This window comes from Pristiophorus japonicus, unplaced genomic scaffold (genome assembly GCF_044704955.1).
Source record: "Pristiophorus japonicus isolate sPriJap1 unplaced genomic scaffold, sPriJap1.hap1 HAP1_SCAFFOLD_336, whole genome shotgun sequence".
Classification (NCBI taxonomy): domain Eukaryota; kingdom Metazoa; phylum Chordata; class Chondrichthyes; family Pristiophoridae; genus Pristiophorus; species Pristiophorus japonicus.
Genome location: NW_027253172.1, coordinates 501,314 through 507,313, shown reverse-complemented (window position 1 = coordinate 507,313; position 6,000 = coordinate 501,314).

Genomic DNA, 6,000 nt, shown 5'->3' with positions numbered 1-6,000 from the left:
CAAGAGAACACTCTCTGACCTTTCTCCCCAGTCTGTCCCCAGGACCAGTGTTTATCTGAGTCAATGGGACGCTCTCTGATATTTCTCCCCAGTCTAACCCCAGGACCAGTGTGTATCTGAGTCTATGGGACTCTCTCTGACCTTTCTCCCAGTCTATCCCCAGGACCAGTGTTTATCTGAGTCAATGGGACTCTCTCTGACCTTTCTCCCCAGTCTACCCCCAGGACCAGTTTGTATCTGAGTCAATGATACTCTCTCTGGCCTTTCTCCCCAGTCTATCCCCAGGACCAGTGTTTATCTGTGTCAATGGGTCTCTCTCTCACCTTCCTCCCCAGACCCCCAGGACCAGTGTTTATCTGAGTCAATGGGACTCTCTGACCTTTCTCCCCAGTCTATCCCCAGGACCAGTGTTGATCTGAGTCAATGGGACTCTCTCTGACCTTTCTCCCCAGTCTATCCCCAGGACCAGTGTTTATCTGAGTCAATGGGACTCTCTCTCACCTTTCTCCCCAGTCTATCCCCAGGACCAGTGTTTATCTGAGTCAATGGGACACTCTCTGACCTTTCTCCCCAGTCTATCCCCAGGACCAGTGTTTATCTGAGTCAATGGGACACTCTGACCTTTCTCCCCAGTCTATCCCCAGAACCAGTGTGTATCTGAGTCAAAGGGACTCTCTCTGACCTTTCTCCCCAGTCTATCCCCAGGACCAGTGTGTATCTGAGTCAAAGGGACTCTCTCTGACCTTTCTCCCCAGTCTATCCCCAGGACCAGTGTGTATCTGAGTCAATGGGACACTCTCTGACCTTTCTCCCCAGTCGATCCCCAGGACCAGTGTGTATCCGAGTCAATGGGACACTCTCTGACCTTTCTCCCCAGTCTATCCCCAGGACCAGTGTGTATCTGAGTCAATGGGATTCTCTCTGATCTTTCTCCCCAGTCTATCCCCAGGACCAGTGTGTATCTGAGTCAATGGGACTCTCTGACCTTTCTCCACAGTCTATCCCCAGGACCAGTGTGTATCTGAGTCAATGGGACTCTCTCTGACTTTTCTCCCCAGTCTACCTCCAGGACCAGTTTGTATCTGAGTCAATGGGGCTCACTCTGACCTTTCTCCCCATTCTATCCCCAGGACCAGTGTGTATCTGAGTCAATGGGACACTCTCTGACCTTTCTCCCCAGTCTATCCCCAGGACCAATGTTTATCTGAGTCAATGGAACTCTCTCTGACCTTTCTCCCCAATCCCCCAGGACCAGTGTTTATCTGAGTCAATGGGACTCTCTCTGATCTTTCTCCCCAGTCTAACCCCAGGAGCTGCGTGTATCTGAGTCAAAGGAACTCTCTCTGACCTTTCTCCCCATTCTATCCCCAGGACCAGTATTTATCTGAGTCAATGGGACACTCTCTGATCTTTCTCCCCAGTCTCTCCCCTGGACCAGTGTTTATCTGAGTCAATGGAACTCTCTGACCTTTCTCCCCAGTCTATCCCCAGGACCAGTTTGTATCTGAGTCAATAGGACACTCTCTGATCTTTCTCCCCAGTCTATCCCCAGGACCAGTGTGTATCTGAGTCAATGGGACTCTCTCTGACCTTTCTCCCCAGTCTATCCCCAGGACCAGTGTGTATCTGAGTCAATGGGACTCTCTCTGACCTTTCTACCCAGTCGATCCCCAGGACCTGTGTGTATCTAAGTCAATTGGACACTCTCTGACCTTTCTCCCCAGTCTATCCCCAGGACCAATGTTTATCTGAGTCAATGGGACTCTCTCTGACCTTTCTCCCCAGTCTATCCCCAGGACCAGTGTGTATCTGAGTCAATGGGACTCTCTCTGATCTTGCTCCCCAGTCTATCCCCTGGACCAGTGTTTATCTGAGTCAAGGGACGCTCTCTGACCTTTCTCCCCAGTCTATCCCCAGGACCAGTGTGCATCTGAGTCAATGGGACTCTCTCTGACCTTTTCCCTCAGTCCATCCCCAGGACCAGTGTTTATCTGAGTCAATGGGACTCTCTCTGACCTTTCTCCTCCATCTATCCCCAGGACTAGTGTGTATCTGAGTCAACAGAACACTCTCTGATCTTTCTCCCCAGTCTATCCCCAGGACCAGTGTGTATCTGAGTCAATGGGACACTCTCTGACCTTTCTCCCCAGTCCATCCCCAGGACCAGTGTTTATCTGAGTCAATGAGACACTCTCTGACCTTTCTCCCCAGTCTATCCCCAGGACCAGTGTGTATCTGAGTCAATAGAACACTCACTGACCTTTCTCCCCAGTCTATCCCCAGGACCAGTGTTTATCTGAGTCAATGGGACGCTCTCTGATATTTCTCCCCAGTCTAACCCCAGGACCAGTGTGTATCTGAGTCAAAGGGACTCTCTCTGACCTTTCTCCCCAGTCTATCCCCAGGACCAGTGTGTATCTGAGTCAATGGGACACTCTCTGACCTTTCTCCCCAGTCGATCCCCAGGACCAGTGTGTATCCGAGTCAATGGGACACTCTCTGACCTTTCTCCCCAGTCTATCCCCAGGACCAGTGTGTATCTGAGTCAATGGGATTCTCTCTGATCTTTCTCCCCAGTCTATCCCCAGGACCAGTGTGTATCTGAGTCAATGGGACTCTCTGACCTTTCTCCACAGTCTATCCCCAGGACCAGTGTGTATCTGAGTCAATGGGACTCTCTCTGACTTTTCTCCCCAGTCTACCTCCAGGACCAGTTTGTATCTGAGTCAATGGGGCTCACTCTGACCTTTCTCCCCATTCTATCCCCAGGACCAGTGTGTATCTGAGTCAATGGGACACTCTCTGACCTTTCTCCCCAGTCTATCCCCAGGACCAATGTTTATCTGAGTCAATGGAACTCTCTCTGACCTTTCTCCCCAATCCCCCAGGACCAGTGTTTATCTGAGTCAATGGGACTCTCTCTGATCTTTCTCCCCAGTCTAACCCCAGGAGCTGCGTGTATCTGAGTCAAAGGAACTCTCTCTGACCTTTCTCCCCATTCTATCCCCAGGACCAGTATTTATCTGAGTCAATGGGACACTCTCTGATCTTTCTCCCCAGTCTCTCCCCTGGACCAGTGTTTATCTGAGTCAATGGAACTCTCTGACCTTTCTCCCCAGTCTATCCCCAGGACCAGTTTGTATCTGAGTCAATAGGACACTCTCTGATCTTTCTCCCCAGTCTATCCCCAGGACCAGTGTGTATCTGAGTCAATGGGACTCTCTCTGACCTTTCTCCCCAGTCTATCCCCAGGACCAGTGTGTATCTGAGTCAATGGGACTCTCTCTGACCTTTCTACCCAGTCGATCCCCAGGACCTGTGTGTATCTAAGTCAATTGGACACTCTCTGACCTTTCTCCCCAGTCTATCCCCAGGACCAATGTTTATCTGAGTCAATGGGACTCTCTCTGACCTTTCTCCCCAGTCTATCCCCAGGACCAGTGTGTATCTGAGTCAATGGGACTCTCTCTGATCTTGCTCCCCAGTCTATCCCCTGGACCAGTGTTTATCTGAGTCAAGGGACGCTCTCTGACCTTTCTCCCCAGTCTATCCCCAGGACCAGTGTGCATCTGAGTCAATGGGACTCTCTCTGACCTTTTCCCTCAGTCCATCCCCAGGACCAGTGTTTATCTGAGTCAATGGGACTCTCTCTGACCTTTCTCCTCCATCTATCCCCAGGACTAGTGTGTATCTGAGTCAACAGAACACTCTCTGATCTTTCTCCCCAGTCTATCCCCAGGACCAGTGTGTATCTGAGTCAATGGGACACTCTCTGACCTTTCTCCCCAGTCCATCCCCAGGACCAGTGTTTATCTGAGTCAATGAGACACTCTCTGACCTTTCTCCCCAGTCTATCCCCAGGACCAGTGTGTATCTGAGTCAATAGAACACTCACTGACCTTTCTCCCCAGTCTATCCCCAGGACCAGTGTTTATCTGAGTCAATGGGACGCTCTCTGATATTTCTCCCCAGTCTAACCCCAGGACCAGTGTGTATCTGAGTCAATGGGACTCTCTCTGACCTTTCTCCCCAGTCTATCCCCAGGACCAGTGTGTACCTGAGTCAATGGGACACTCTCTGACATTTCTCCCCAGTCTATCCCCAGGACCAGTGTTTATCTGAGTCAATGGGACTCTCTCTGACCTTTCTCCCCAGTCTATGCCCAGGACCAGTGTGTATCTGAGTCAATGGGACTCTCTCTGACCTTTCTCCCCAGTCTATCCCCAGGACCAGTGTTCATCTGAGTCAATGGGACTCTCTCTGACCTTTCTCCCCAGTCTATCCGCAGGACCAGTGTGTATCTGAGTCAATGGGACTCTCTGACCTTTCTCCCCAGTCTACCCCCAGGACCAGTGTTTATCTGAGTCAATGGGACTCTCTCTGACCTTTCTCCCCAGTCTATCCCCAGGACAAGTTTGTATCTGAGTCAATGGGACTCTCTCTGACCTTTCTCCCCAGATCCCCAGGACCAGTATGTATCTGAGTCAATGGGACTCTCTCTGACCTTTCTCCCCAGTCTATCCCCAGGACCAGTGTGTATCTGAGTCAATGGGACACTCTCTGACCTTTCTCCCCAGTTTAACCCCAGGACCAGTTTGTATCTGAGTCAATGGGACTCTCTCTGACCTTTCTCCCCAGTCTCTCCCCAGGACCAGTGTGTATCTGTGTCAATGGGACTCTCTCTGACCTTTCTCCCCATCTATCCCCAGGACCAGTGTGTATCTGAGTCAATGGGACTCTCTCTGAACTTTCTCCCCAGTCTATCCCCAGGACCAGTTTGTATCTGAGTTAATGGGACTCTCTGACCTTTCTCCCCAGTCCATCCCCAGGACCAGTGTTTATCTGAGTCAATGGGACTCTCTGACCTTTCTCCCCAGTCTATCCCCAGGACCAGTGTGTATCTGAGTCAATGGGATTCTCACTGACCTTTCTCCCCAGTCTATCCCCAGGACCAGTGTGTATCTGAGTCAATGGGACTCTCTGACCTTTCTCCACAGTCTATCCCCAGGACCAGTGTGTATCTGAGTCAATGGGACACTCTCTGACCTTTCTCCCCAGTCTATCCCCAGGACCAGTGTGTATCTGTGTCAATGGGACTGTCTCTGACTTTTCTCCCCAGTCTATCCCCAGGACCAGTTTGTATCTGAGTCAATGGGGCTCTCTCTGACCTTTCTCCCCATTCTATCCCCAGGACCAGTGTGTATCTGTGTCAATGGGACTCTCTCTGACTTTTCTCCCCAGTCTATCCCCAGGACCAGTTTGTATCTGAGTCAATGGGGCTCTCTCTGACCTTTCTCCCCATTCTATCCCCAGGACCAGTGTTTATCTGAGTCAATGGGACACTCTCTGATCTTTCTCCCCAGTCTATCCCCAGGACCAGTGTGTATCTGAGTCAATGGGACTCTCTCTGACCTTTCTCCCGTCTATCCCCAGTCCCAGTATTTATCTGAGTCAATGGGACACTCTCTGATCTTTCTCCCCAGTCTAAACCCAGGAGCAGCGTTTATCTGAGTCAATGGAACTCTCTGACCTTTCTCCCCAGTCTATCCCCAGGACCAGTGTTCATCTGAGTCAATGGGACTCTCTCTGACATTTCTCCCTAGTCTATCCCCAGGACCAGTGTGTATCTGAGTCAATGGGACACTCTCTGACCTTTCTCCCCAGTCTATCACCTGGACCAGTGTGTATCTGAGTCAATGGGACTCTCTCTGACCTTTCTCCCCAGTCCCCCAGGACCAGTGTGTATCTGAGTCAATGGGACTCTCTCTGACCTTTCCCCCCAGTCCATCCCCAGGACCAGTGTGTATCTGAGTCAATGGGACACTCTGACCTTTCTCCCCAGTCTATCCCCAGGACCAGTGTGTATCTGAGTCAATGGGACTCTCTCTGACCTTTCTCCCCAGTCTATCCCCAGGACCAGTGTGTATCTGAGTCAATGGCACTCTCTCTGACCTTTCTCCCCAGTCCCCCAGGACCAGTGTTTATCTGAGTCAATGTGAG